General features: G+C 36.6%; 1 non-coding gene across 1 annotated transcript; it reads right to left on the bottom strand.

Annotated features, from left to right (window-relative positions):
• Positions 1-14,083: 14,083 nt before the first annotated feature.
• Positions 14,084-14,163, bottom strand: LOC118540926 (small nucleolar RNA SNORD115). The gene has a single exon (XR_004919875.1). It is a non-coding gene; the product is annotated as a small nucleolar RNA SNORD115 (small nucleolar RNA).
• Between the last annotated feature and the right edge of the window lie 1,346 nt (positions 14,164-15,509).

Below are 15,509 nucleotides of genomic sequence, written 5' to 3'. Positions count from 1 at the left end.
GTGAAGGCGTGGAGGAGCCCCATTCATTGCTGGTGGGAATGCAAAATGGTATGTTCACTTTGGAAGAGAGTTTGGTGGTTTCTTACAAAACTGAACACATTCCTACATATCATAGGATCCAGAAATCATGCTCTTAATACTTAACCAAAGGAGTTGAAAACTTATGTACACACAAAACCCTGCACACAGGTGTTTATAACAGCTTTATTTGTAATTGCCAAAACATAGAAGCAGCTCAGATGTCCTTTAGCAGGTGAATTAATAAATGAGCTGTGGTACATCCAGACAATGAAATTATTACTCAGCACTAAAAAGAAATGAACTATCAAACCATGAAAAGACTTGGAGGAAACTTAAATGTGTATTATTAAATGAAAGTCTTATTACTAATCAGTAATTCATATTACTAATCTGAAAGCCTACATACAGTATGATTCCAACCATTGGACATTCTGGAAAAAACAAAACTACAGAGACAGTAAAAATATCAGTGGTTACCAGGCACTGGGTGGGGTGGAGGCTAAAGGGATGAATAAGTGGAACACAGAGGATTTTTAGGGCAATGAAGCTACTCTCTATGATACTATAATGTTGGATACATGTCATTACACATTTGTCCAAACTCATAGAATATACATCACCAAGAGTTAACCCTAATATAAACTATGAAATTTGGGTGATAATGATTGTCAATGAAGGTTCATCAACTGTAAAAATACACCATCTGGTGGGGGATGTTGATGGTGGGTGAGCCCGGGGCAGGAGGATATGGAAAATCTCTGTGCTGCCTCTCAATTTTTCTGTGAACTTGTAACTACTCTACTAGAAATGAAGTCTTTAAAAAATGACCCATATTTGGTAGGTTTACTTTCAAAAGCATTCATTTAAACATATGTTAGCTTTTTAAAAAGAATTTGAAAAGTTTGACGTAAACAGTATAAGGAAACATGGTATTCAATCTCTCCCCATGTTTGTGTGATGTGCTGTTTTAACCCAGGCAGATGAAAAGACATAGTCAAGAGACCTGTGGTCAGAGGAACATTTGGAACTACTTCTCAGACATTTGGGTATGTAGCAAAAACCAGAATTGTCTAAGAAAATTTATTTTGCAACATTCTGCCAAGTCCCAAATGCCAGAGAATCTTGGCAGACTCGTTGGTAATTCAGTGTATCTGCTCTGAATCATTTTCCAGAGACTGGGCTTTGTGATGTTACACGTAACAGTGTTGTAAGGAAGCAAAACTGCTCAGATATCATCCTATTTTAGAAATAATGCCAACAACCAAATATGCTTTGAGTTCTACTATGGAAAGATTCTTGTTAATAATGCCTTTCTATTCTGTTTGGGTTTTTTGTCATTTTACAGTTGCGTATTGAGGGCACTAGGGGAAGTTTATTTTCTATGACCTGGCCAATGTTTGGAGAGAGGAATTAAACTACATAAGATACTCTCTGTATTGCATATTAATTTGTTACATTTACATGGATATATGTAACATATCACTGATGGATCAAAGCTTTTGAATAATGCTCTGCATTTTGCTCTTTTATGGTATTTCTTATTGACAATGAAAGGATGGTAATTTCTCTAATGAATGTAGACCTTCACACAGATGAAACTAGTGATTTCATAGGCAGGGGGTTAAAAATCTAAATGATGGAGTAAACTGCAATTTGGGGGGAGGGGCAGAGGGAGGGGGAGAAAGAAAATCTTAAGCATGGAGCAGGATGTGGGGTACAATCTCACAACCCTGAGATCATGACCTGAGTTGAAATCAAGAGTCAGACGCTTAACCGACTGAGCCACCCAGGCACCCAATTTTTATATTGGAAAACTGCAATTTTTATATTGGAACACCATCTTTAAGAATATGACTTTGTAATTTTAGAGTTTATTTGGACATGTCTTGTGAACTTGGGTCATAATATATTTTTTTTTGAAAAAAATTTTATGGCCTTTTTAATAAAGTGGTCTCATCCCCTGACCAACGGCAATACTCATGCAAAACCACAAATACACACTTTTCTCCAGGACTATTTTTTGGATAAAGGAACCTGGTCTCTTTGAGAGTAACTGATTCCATTTTGAGCATTTTGAGAAAGTATCCAGAGGTACCAGGAATATCTTATTATTGCTAATAAGCAAAGATACCTAAGAAAATGTCTAGGGTAATGTTGAAAAGACAAAGAACCATCTTAAAGCTGCTATTTGTAGTCAAGATGTAAATATTTGAGTTACATCAAGTATTAGCATTAATTATAATAAGTTTAATCTGTGTCTATGAAACCCCATAGATTCGTAAAGATATTGAAAGAAAGAAAAGTTAAAAATGAAGTATGTGAGAGCTACTTTTAACACAATTGAAGGTAGTATAAGACATTTATTTTAATGAACTTTAATTGGGTATTGATGCATTTGGGGATTTAATTTTTTATCAGATATATGTTAATAAAGTATTGATGTATATTTTTCTTTTAAGAGATGGCAAGACATTGGAAATTTATAGTAGGCTGAATTGTTGTAGAAAAAGATGGGGTTTTCCTAAGAATAAAAAGAACAAATGACCACTTGTGGTCAACACTGTAACAGGGTGGCAGAGGTCTCACTGTTAGTGATAAACTGATAGATTAGACACTTGTCCAAATAAAAAGCTACAAATAAATCACTGTAAAGATGCCTTCTCTCTCATCTCCTGGGAGATAAAATCCCAGAATAACTTTACTAATTTTAACAAAATACCAACTACAGATACATAGATTTGCATAATTGTTAACAGATCAGGTCAATATAAGATAACAATGCGGCAATGGATTACAAAACCTGAAGGTGCATCATTTTCGAGAATGGTTGCACTTAACAGAGACTAAACCCCGTGGGAGAGACATGAGCTTTAAAAGTTCCATGAATGTAAAAATAAGGTGATCTATGCAAAGAGGATCCAGCTTGAAGACCAGAAACAAGGCAGAGAACTTGCAAATGCAATTTGGTAAGATTGCTGAGAGCTGAGGAACATACAGAACCATGATAGTCCTGGGATGGCAGAGAAATAAATACCAAGGGGCAGGATGCGGTGGTGGGTCCCTGGGAGGCAATGCTGTGCGGCGGCTCCAAGCCCGGATTTGTGGGTTTGTGTGCTAGCCAGCCGCTCGCTTCATCCCCAGGAGGCCCCCGGTCTCCTCTCTTGTCTTCTTTGATCAGAAGCCTTTCTGAATTCTTCAGGAGACAGATTTTTCAGCCACTGCTCCCTAGGTAGGCTTCTTGTAGGATAGCTACCTTAGACTACTTTGGACTTCGGAAAAACAGGCAAAACAGGACTCTTTGTGTCTGGAGGAATTATGAGTCACGTGTAACAGTTTATCACCTTCTAGCTGGCTGACTTATGCCCATTCCAGAAAGACAAGGGTAAAAGGGCAAAGGATTTTATGAAAGGGCCTGTAGATGTGTGTCATTTCTGCTTCTCTAGGCAGTAACTTAATGTCTTGGAGAATTGCTTTGCTCATTGGTGAAATGGGTCTGCTGGTATATTTTACAGAATTATTGTGAGATTAAGGAGAGGGCATACGTGGGCCTGCCTGGCATTCTAGAAGTGGTTGTAGAATCTGAACAGAATCTCACCAGTCTATAAGGGGCAGTCCTGTAAAGGCATGAGATGAGAAGCAGAGTCCATGCTGACATTTGTGTCTTCTGTCTTTCCTCTCATCCCTGTATCCTACTACTCTTCCCCACCCCCACCCCTACCATAGTTACTATTTCTGGCTTCTCTTTACCCACCCATCTTTTTTTATTAGAAATCCAGGAAGATTACTATTATAACACTGCCACTAACAATGATTACCACTTGTTTACTGAGTGCCCACTCTGTGCCAGGAATGGTGCTAGATGCTTTACACACTTTATTTCATTTTATTGTCATAATCCTCGCAAGGTAATTGTAATTATCCCTATTTAAGGATGAAACAAGCCAGAAGAGGAAACTTCAAATAAGCTTTATAGTTTCAAAAGACTATATAATGACCACACTGGGTTTCCAATGCCAGTCTGACTCTAAAACACTTGCTTTTTGGCTGCTACACTCCTCATGAGCATGGTGTGTAGAACATGATAGCACGACCTTTTTCAAACTGTAGGTCAAAGTCACCATAAAGGGATAAAATAATAAACATATTAGAGTACATCATATGTAGTATTATTCTATAAAAAATGTTCATTTATGGGTGTGTGTGTGTGTGTGTGTGAATAGGCTTACAGTATAAAATGGATTCTCATGGTTGTCATAGCAGTGTTTAAAGTCTCTGCTATTATATTTGCCAACAATACCGCTCAGCCTTCAAAGAAGGGTCCATACAAACAAAGGGTTGTAACATGATCCAATGCATTATGGGAAGAAAATGTTAGAATCTCGATTGTATCTATTTGATTTTAGTGTAAAAAATAAGAAAGAAATGTTTGCATCCGTGTTTCATAAAATATGCAAGGTTAGAAGAAATTGGGCATTTTATTATGTGCTTTCAAGTAAATGAACTTTCACAAAATGGACAGGTACCTAGAAAAGAATCCTGTAGAGAAACCATGGACAAAAGATAGAGTAATAATGTCAGGCACAGTGAGAAATAGCCACATTAACACGCCTCCTGTACCTGGTGTTTCATGGCTGTGCTACAGGTAAGGACAAACGGAAATTTGACAGGAAGCCATGTGAAGAAAAAAAAAAAACCCAAAAAACAAAAAACTAAATTATCAAGATAGCAAGATATTCTAAACAGATTTGCATTTAGAATGCAAATGTTTAGAATATGGATTTGCATTCAATATCTTTAATGATAAAAATTTTCTTAAAGTATATATGGTATCCTCAGATACTAGCAAAAAGTGGTATGAAGTCATGCCATAACAATGTGCAAGGCATTTAAAAACTGAATAAATAAGTTATGAAAAACAAATGTCTACATATTTTTACCAAGTTCAAATTAATTCATACACAATCCACTTAGCCAAAGTTTATGCTAAAGGTTTAAAAGTTGGAGATTTTACTAATAGCCGAAAACAAAGAGCCACATCCTGTTGGAGAAACATTCATTCTTCCTATTATAGCAGTAAAAGTGGCTAAAGTCACAAATGGATAACAAGTTGGAGGTAAAGTAAAGTGTATTCCTTTGTGAGTAAATAAATACTCATATTATCGAGATAGGCAGAGAAAATATTGCTTAATATTGAAAAAGCACATATTAGAATAAATTATGCAGTTTTGGACAAATGCTAACTATACAGTTAGTTCTAAGTATACAGCTGTTTCTACTGTGTCATAGCTGTGGTATTTAATAACCTATGAATCAATTATAAAATGCAAGAAAAACCACTTTTTGTGTGGATCACTAAAGGATAGAGGTACCAGAGACAATGTTAAGAACTGAATTATCCTTTTAATAAAAAAATTATATTTTGTGGAAAAGATGTAGAAGTGTAATCATTAATGAAGCAGTTGCTTTGACTATAATAAAAAGGGATGTCAGGATAAGGTTACAGAGCTAGAACCTCTCAATATTTTTTCAATGAATTATTAATAGGCAAGTTATTATAGCAAAGAAGCTGCAACAAGGAATGCACAAAGTTCTCCAGGCCAACATCTAGATCTATACAGTTAAATTTTATTTTATTTTATTTTTTTAAAGATTTTATTTATTTATTTGACAGAGACAGAGACAGCGAGAGAGGGAACACAAGCAGGGGGAGTGGGAGAGGGAGAAGCAGGCTTCCCGCTGAGCAGGGAGACCGATGTGGGACTCGATCCCAGGACCCTGGGATCAGGACCCGAGCCGAAGGCAGACGCTTAACGACTGAGCCACCCAGGCGCCCCCTTACAGTTAAATTTTAAAATAAGACCCTTGAGGGGCGCCTGGGTGGCTCATTCGTTAAGCGTCTGCCTTCGGCTGGGGTCCTGATCCCAGGGTCCTGGGATCGGGATCCCTGCTCAGCGGGAAGCCTGCTTCTCCCTCTCCCACTCCCCCTGCTGTGTTCCCTCTCTCGCTGTGTCTCTCTCTGTCCAAAAATAAATAAAAAACTTTAAAACATAAAATAAAATAAAATAAAATAAGACCCTTAAAACGTGATAGAATACTGTATTTTGTAACGAAATGGGAAATGATCGTTAAGTATTTTAAATACATGATTCACTTATTATTTCATGGCAAAACAGCTAAAAGAATTGTTGAACTTAAAGATGTTACTTTTTTAAATAAAAAAATGGAATTCCAAATTTGTAGACATTTTCTATAATTTGATTAGGATCATGTTACTAAACTAAGCACCAACTTTTAAAAATATTAAATGCTTTTAATCACTCTCTAAAGATTCAAATGACTTTTTAAAAAATGCATAAGATTATACTACTTTTCAAAAGAAACCCATGCCATAGAAAGAGAATTTTTTAAATGGCTCTCTGGAAATATTTCCTGCATCACAATATTAGTTGCTGGAAACATGTGAATATAGACTTAGAAAAATTGGAAACCTTTTCTAACCTCAATAAAAACTTCAAATGAATAATAGCAGTGGATATTCATTCTATTTGTTAAAATGTAAATTGAACACCTCTGTTAGTTTACAAGAACAACTGATTGACATAATTACTAGCTGAATTTCAACAAAAAAAATCTTTGCAGTGGGTGAATGGCACTGAAAAATCAGTATCAAAATCCAGTTAGTACAATGATGTCCTTCCTCCCTTTGAATTTACACATAATTTGTGAAGTGTCTTTCTCAGCTATTATGGCCATCAAACCCAAGTATTAAAATAAATCCAAATGAAAACCAGCACTTCAAAATGATGTAAAAATAAGTATTGAAAGTGTTGAACCGAGTGTATTATTTATAATAATTCTAGCTACAATATTTTGGTCTATTTCAAATAAACCAAAAATGTTAGTCTTGACAATGTAGAGCTTTAGTTCTTGTGCATTGTCCCAGCGCGGGAGTCCTACGTCAGTAGGCAACCTTCTTTAATGTGGTGATTTAAGGAGCCCACACTTCTTCTATTACTTGGCTCCACCATCCCCTATGGCTTTGCATCTATGTATCCAGTTAGTGGAAATATAAAACGGGAAAGCATTGTTCCTTAAAAGCTTTATCTTGGAAGTGGCACATCCATTGAATAAAAAGTTGTTGTAGAACAGGATACTCATGCTTTTTCAAAGCATCACACCACAATTTATTAATTGCAGTGCTTTGCAATGGACTAGTCTGATAAGACTCCATCTTCACCAAGTGATCAAACTTGACTTTACCCATCTTAGGACAAATGATGTATGTGCCTTCTCATGGAATGCAATGGAAAGCACATATCACTTCTGTGGTACTCTTGTCAAAAATTCTAACCTGAATCTAATCATGAGGGGGAAAAATTAGATAAATCCAAATTGTGGGACATGCTATGAAACAACTAGTCTGGACTCCAAAAATGTCACTATCACCAAAGACACAAAATGGTGGAAAGGAACATTTTAGATTAAAAAGAGACAAAAGCAACATGGCAACCAAAAGGTCCCTGATAGGATACTGGATTTAAAAAAAAACACAAAGATTTATAAATGATATTTTGGGATAATTGCAAAAATTTAAGTATGCACTGCATATTAGGTAATATTGTATCAATGTCAAATGTCTTGAGTATGAAAATAGTATTTTGTTTATGTAGAAAAATGTTAGGAGATATATACTTATATATTTAGAGGTGAAGTATCATGATGTTTACCAGTTATTTTTAAATTGTTACCAAAAATGTATGTATATGTGTATGTAGGTATGTATATATGTATGTATATATGTGTGTGTATCTGTGTATCGATCTGGAAGAAAAGATAAAGTGCGTGTTGTAAAATGTTATAATTAGTGAATCTCCATAAAAGATACACTGATGTTCACTGTAGTAGTCTTTCCATTTTCTATAGATTTGAGAATTTTCAAAGTCAAATGTGAGAGAAAAAGTATATGTGTCACTTGCTTGACACATTTGCATAATGGTTAATTTCATTATTACTGTTGGCCTTTATAAAATGCAAAGTCATACTTGCACTTAAAGCTAAACCTTCTGTTTACAAATATAAATTAACTTAAAAGACCTTAGTCAAGGAAGCTATTATATTAGAGAGAGAGAGGAAGAAAAAGAAAGATAAATTTTAGTTAAACCAGTATCTTCCAGACAGCTATAAAAAGTATAGGAAAGTGAACAAAATGTAACTAATATAAAATAACATTTCTATGGTGTTTTTAATCTTGACATCCAGCAGATTAGCTGTGATTTAAAAATGACTTTGCATTTTTGGATTGATAACTAAAAGAAGTTGCCTAAAAACAACAGTGTATGCCCCATGAAGCCAGACTACCTAAGAAAATCTAGGCACACATAAGCTAGTGTTTATTAAGAAAAAAAGAGTATTTGTAAGCACTAAAATAGTAGTAAACAAGTCATCCAGTTTTTATTTCATTTCATTTTTATTACATTAAAAATGAGTTTGCATATAGGCCTCTTCTCTTGTAGCTTTGGCTCAAAGCCAAGGACGTGGAGGAAGAGCTAGCCTTTCTAGACACCATGGGGGTGGGTGGGAAAATGTGGCAGCGTGCTTGTCCATCCAAGTGTCTCCCAGTTCTTTCTGACATCAGGTACCTCATTGGCTAAGCAAGCCAACCTTGCAGAAGCTTCTTTAGAATACTTGATTTCAAGCGTACTTGGTCATATCTCTAGTTTGGAGACTAGGGATTTCAATTTTATTTCTGTTTACTATTTGAGACCAATAGCATTTCTTAACTAAACACACTTTAAAAAATCTGTAAGTTTTTTTTTTCACCACAAATGGCTGTTATTTAATGATCATTTTAAAAATTCAATGCCCAAAAAAGACGAAGAAGAAAGAAACAAAAGAAGTGTTTAGTACAAAGAGAGGAAATTTTAACCACATAATGTGTGGTGCCAGAGATGAGACCATCTGAGACACAAAGAAAGAGTCTCTGTGGCCTGTGGAAACTCTGTTTTTGTACGTGCATTTGGGAGAATGTTGATGAATGATACTACTCAGAGCTGGCTAGCCAACAAGCTTCAAAGTCAGGACATTGGTGAAATTGCATAGGGAAGGCATTCATGGAATTCAATTCTACAATGAGTTTACAGGAGCCTTGTTAAAATACTTCTGACAGGCCTAAGGATCATATGTTACCTAACTATATGTTGTCATCTACAAAACATGCTCGATGGTAATTACTGTCCTGCATGAGAAAGGCTAATGCAGCATGATCGGAAGGGCGGAGCCCCTTCCCAGACCACATTAATTGGAGGTGACAGTGATTACCTTCCTAACCATCTATACTACCTCCTTCTCATTTGGAAGAAAGTAGAAATTCTTCATGGTGACTTTTCTTCTTTTTACTCATATCGTTCTAGAGCAGGTAAGTAATCTATAACTCGCCACACTGAAGGGGTGCTTTGTGCTTTAAAACAGAAATCTGAACTAGAATATTAATATTTGACTTTGGGTCTTGGGAAGCATTGAAAAATGACAGTACATAAAGTCAGAAAAGAATACTTGATGGGGTGACTCAGTCCGTACATCCTCACAGTAAAGATTCTCACATCTATGTGGGAGTTTGGGAGGAAGCAAATATGATGGGCTCATTATTATATTTTGGAAAAAAAAATAACCTGAAATAAATATTTCCCAATATTAATTCTGGTTTCAGGAAGTAGTATGTACTATTATTAAGGTTTCTTTCTCAGTGTTTGCATGAATCATGACATTAATAATGACATTAAGGTTTTTTTCCACTAAGCTATTTTTTGACAGCTGTGCTTTACTTGGCCAGAGTCCATACAGCGGTGTAGTCTGCATCTGGAATGTAAAGACATTTTCCATTTGAGGAACATGATCATTCTTATAAAATAAAACTCAGTATTCCAGCATGAAGGCATATTTGGAAAAGGAGAGGTTAGGAGAAACTCTAGAAGACAATATTATGAATGAACATTTGTATGTCCCAGCCTACTTAGTGTGTAATTTCTTTAACAAAAACAATTAAAAATAATTTACTTAAAACAATAGTTTAATAGGTGCAGAAGAATGATCTTTTATAAAAGAGTCTTTAAAAAATACCTTGTTAGTAATATTTTAAGTGAAGATTTAAAAAATTGGTAAAGCTTTCTTTTTTTCATTTCTTCATTGTTGGTTCCTAGATATTGATGTTTGGACTGACACTGCAGTAAACCAGTAAAGTGTGTGATGCTTTATTGAAATCTCAGATCTTGAAAAATCACAAAGTGTATAAAGTACCTATAAAGATGCAGTAATTTCTCTTTGAACAACTAAATCAACAGCTTAAAATAGCATAGACATTATATTCACAAGGCAATAAACAATTCACAAAACAAATAGGTTTGCTGATATAAAAGTAAAACCAGAAATCCTTTAAAAAGCATATATAAGGGGTACCTGGGTGGCTCAGTCAGTTAAGCGTCTGACTCTTGATTTTAGTTCAGGTCATGATCTCGGGATCCTGGGACTGAGCCCCATGTTGGCGTTCTGCGCTCAGCAGTGCTTGGGATTCTCTCTCCTTCTACTTCTGCCCTTCCCCCCACTTGCACGCACATGCTCTCTCTCTCTCTCAATAAAAAAATAAAATCTTTCAAAAAAGTAAAATAGGGGTGCCAGGCTGTCTTGGTTGAACGACCAACTCTTGGTTTTGGCTCAAGTCATGATCTTGGGGTCCTGATCGAGCCCCTTGTTGGGCTCTGAGCTCAGTGTGGAGTCTGCTTCAGATTCCCCTTCCCTCTCCCTCCCGCTCACTCTCTCTCAAATAGTCTTAAAAAAATAAATAAAATAAATAAAAAGAAAAAATGTAAGAAATGTAAAAATGTAAAAAATGTAAGAAAAAATAAAAGTTAAATAAAATTTGATATGAAAATAACCGGTAGGGATGCCTGGGTGGCTCAGTCGGTTAAGTGTCTGCCTTCAGCAGGGGTCATGATCCCAGGGTCCTGGGACTGAGTCCTGCATCGGGCTCTTTGCTCAGTGGGGAACCTGCTTCTCCCTCTCCCTCTGCCTGCCGCTCCCCCTGCTTGTGCTCTCTGCTCCCCGTCTCTGACAAATAAATAAATAAAATCTTAAAAAAAAAGATAGAGAGAAAAGAACTGGTAATATTAGGAAGAAAACTTAAGAAAAAAATTTGCAGCTAACATTAAAGTAATACTATAAAAATTTATCCTCCTAATTTATTGATTTGCTCCTGGTCTAATGGAATGGTTTGCAACTGTTTTTGTTTTTGTTTTTGTTTTAGACTATGGACTATTTAATTAGGAACACCTGCATCACAGTTCCCACTTTTCAAGGGAAAAGGAGTTAGAGATAATAATTAGTATCAGAGTACAAATAATTTTTTCATGAATTACTTATGTATACACTTCAGCAGCAGGGATAAGGCACTTGAACTACAGATTATATGTATTTAAGACTAATTATTGGAAAATCATAGGTAAAAATATTGCTGATGAAAGTTGACGTTGCTTCCATTGGTAAATTTTAAATGAATAGTCATCTAGATTGATTATATTAAAATGACTGGATGTATCATTAAAAAATAAAACCCTGGCCAACATAAAACAAATTTTGACAATCCCTTGAGTATCCTTCCCCATAAATCTGTTGGAATTCCACTGTCTTTGTATGTTCTGACACACCAAATGAACATCTACAGGTCAATAAGTATTTTTACATGTTAATTATTAACTAACTAACATGTTAATTTATGAATAATTACATTTAAGATGTACCTTTAATATGGTCAATTAGTTTGTTCAGTATAACATCAACTTATAGAAGGAGAAAAAATGAGAACAGATAACATTTTAATTCTATTGCTTCAGTTTGGATCTTCTAAGAAGCAGACCCCAAATGGGATCAGTAGTGCAAGAGAATTTTTAAGGAGGGAACAGGAGAAGGTGAGGACAGGCTTCAGACTGCAATGCAGGGAGGAGTTAGGGAGGGAAACATCTGGTCCAAAGACATGCGAACTGCAGCAGAGTTCCGAGAAAGATTGGACCAGGCCAATATGGAACCCTCAGGCTAGTTACCACTTGACCCCTCAGCAAAGTGGGATGGCCTTGCTCCTGTACCATGCCTAGTCAGAGCTAGAGCAGCCAGCAGAAGTGTGACTTCAGAGCTCAGCGGTGGATCCAGCAACTGGGGCCATCAGGCAACTATATCCCCTGTAGCAGGAGTCTCGAGTGCTACATTTTCATGCCCACCAAAGTGTAAACTTCGCCTCACACAGATTGACTTTTCCATGTGAGTTTGGAGCTAACTTCTCCATGGTTCTGTGGGCCTCTTTTCTTTACAGGAAATGTAGAAGCCCTTCCAGAGCAGAAAGGGACTAACATAGGTGGCTTGTCCAGGTGGCAGGTTGTTCTCCTTGAGTAATTATCTCATATCAGGGACTTAGCTTAGGTCTCTGTTGCTGACAATTGGACATTTAGCAGCAACAGTAACTCGTTCAGCCTTGGTAAGTGGGAGTCCATGCCTTTGGGTCCATAACCAACCTCCATCTCTACCAACACAGAAGCCACCATGCTTATGTGTTCATTGTGCTACTTATGCTAATTCCAAGGTACCAATGACAAAGGCTGGCTGCAGCCAAGTTACTGTATCATCTTGTCTACTTGGCTGTTCAATGATTCTTCTCTGGTGGATGTTTTTGGCAGGGTGTTAAGGTGACATACAATCTCTTGTATGTCTGTCTGTATGTCTCCATCCAGACCTCCTTATCTCAGACATGACATTCCCTTTCCTTTCCCTTACAGGCCAGGCCACTGGTCTGGATATGTTTTTCCCTTGCACTACTTCTCCTTTCCCTCAAAGTGAATGGCCAGGAGCACTCCTTGCAGCTCTCCAGTTCATATATTTTCCTCTCCACTGTCTTTCAAGGCTCTTCTCTGTAGTAGTAATGAAGTCTCCATCAGTTTAGACTTGTCCCTACATGCATAATGGACCAATCCCTAAACTGGGCTTGGCCATTTCTTCTTCTGCATTAGTCCCGTGGGAACCCTCATTCCTCTATAGCCATGGGTGTGAGCTGGGGGAGGGCACCGATAAATCCACAGTGGGTCACATGAGCATCTGGGCTACCTGCTCAAGAAGCTTACTCACATTCTTTTATCCCTCTCTGGCTCAATCCCAGATGTACCAGATCCATCTCCTCTCTGAACTTTCTATTTCTTCTTCTACCATCTGATAGGGCACCTCAGGCACCTTCACTTTGCTCAGCATTGGCCATCACCTCTACCAGGCTTCTAAAGCACTCTAGCAGTGATTTTGTCCATTCCCTTTGTCCTTGCCAAGGTATTAAGTCTCATGTCCCAAGAAAGTGTCTCCACATCAATAAATACTTGCTTATGTAGTTCCAGCTTCCTTTATCAAAATTCTCAAAAATTCAATCCCAGATGTGCCCGATGGCTCATGCTATTGTTGTTGTTCTTACAATTGGTCTCAACTTGTATAGAGACTGAGGTGAATATTTTCCACGGTGCCACTTAAGGAAAAATTTCCTCAATTTATGGTCTGATCAGTTTCAAGTATAAAGGAAAGATTTCTATTTCCAAGGGATCCTTTAGGAGTGACAATCTCAGATAAATAAATTATATACATATATTTGTATTTAGATTCTCTAAATGAGTAAAAGCTGTTGCCTTTGGGCAGGATTCATCACTAATCTAATGTTCTTACTTGGCATATATCTATGATCAAAGAAATCTATTCACCTGAGATCATTAACGCAATGGTATGTATAAACCTTGGTAGAACATCTCACTGAAAATCACGAGAGAAAAGGGAATGACCCCCAAGTGTGCCTTACTACTAGGAGATATGGATCATTAAACAAAACATAAAGTATGGGCAAGAGTATGTGTTGTTCATTTAGAACTTCATAGACAGGTCAGGGGCATGTGGAATTCCTGCAAGAGATTCATTCTCTGAAGCCTCAAATACCATTGCTCTAGGAGGGAAATAAGGAACCTCAACATCCTGTCTCAGGATTGTCACTGAGATTGGGCCCCAGTGTAATCCTACTGAGCATGATTTTTAGGTCATTAGCTCTCTTCAAGACATATATGTTTTCATCATTTACCCAACCAAACTACTACCCACACATCCACACATTTGGACCTGCATATGATTTTACCAGGGAAGGATTAGGAAAAATCTGATGCAAGGATAGACATGATTTTCCAAGTATTCCATGCTGGACACCTCAACAATTACCTTGAGACAGTGAGTAAACTTGTCCCAAATCCTCATCTTATTTACTATATTTTTGACAACTCCCAGTACATCTTCTGTTAATCTGTGTCTGCCAGAAAGCATGCACAAAACTAGGATTATCTGCAAGAAATTTATTGAAAGAAGGAGCAGGAAAAAATTGGATTGCTTTCAGCCCACACTTCAGGTATGACCCATCTGGAAGGAGAGCGAGAAAGTAGGGGATTGGCTAGGAAGCATCTCGACTATAGTGTAGTTCCCAGAAATTTTTGGCCAGGCTGATAGAGAGCTCATGAGCCCTCAAACTGTGCCTTGGAGGAGACAGATTTCAGCTGGGCAGCAGCAGCAAGGCCATCAGGCAAATTTACAGCTTTCTACAGAATATGTGAGCATATTTTCATGGCTGCCACATCAACTATTGAAATAAGAATTGATGAGAACCATTATTCTGTAGTGGAACAAAACTGGATTTGAATCCTTGCTCTTTAACCTTGGACTAGTTCTTGAACTTCTCTAAGTCTCAGTATTTTTCATTTGTAAGTATGGAGATCATAATAACTATTTCACAGTGTTGGGGGTGAGTATAAAATGTGATGGTTCTGTAAAGCCCTTAGCATGGCACCTGGTTTGTAAAGGTAAGTTCCTCTGAGTGTAAGGATATGAGAGACTTCTGCATTGCCTTACCAGATGGTGATTTTCTACTTCTGCTATAGACTGCAAAATTCAGTCATTAAAAAAAAAAAAGAATTTTTTTTTCTTATAGTATGTATGAAGGATATATATAGATTCACTTAATATTGGATAAAATAGCATGTAAAATGTTACTGATGCCATAGGAATGAAGATAACATTGGCTGGTTAAACATCAGTTTAGTATCTGTAACTTAATAGTAAAAATAAATTTAACTATAATAACTTTTATGACAAATAAGAGATGGGGTATATTATATTTTCTGGAGTTTCTTACTATTTCTTTCAAAAATTACAACCCATCTCTCTTAACTCTCAAAATAATGTTCAGTTGAAACAATGACTTTTGTCATGGATGAGTAATTAAATCTGACTTAATGGTTAATTTCAGATATTACAGTTTCATACTTCTTACTGTGAATTTAATATGAGATTACTTGTTTTTATCTTTGGCTAATTTTTTGGATTACAGTGAATAAGAGTTCTAATATTTACTTGAAAATATTTCACTTAAGTTAGGTTAACCA

Source organism: Halichoerus grypus, chromosome 5, assembly GCF_964656455.1.
Source record: "Halichoerus grypus chromosome 5, mHalGry1.hap1.1, whole genome shotgun sequence".
Lineage (NCBI taxonomy): Eukaryota > Metazoa > Chordata > Mammalia > Carnivora > Phocidae > Halichoerus > Halichoerus grypus.
This window is presented reverse-complemented; position numbering and strand designations above follow the sequence as displayed.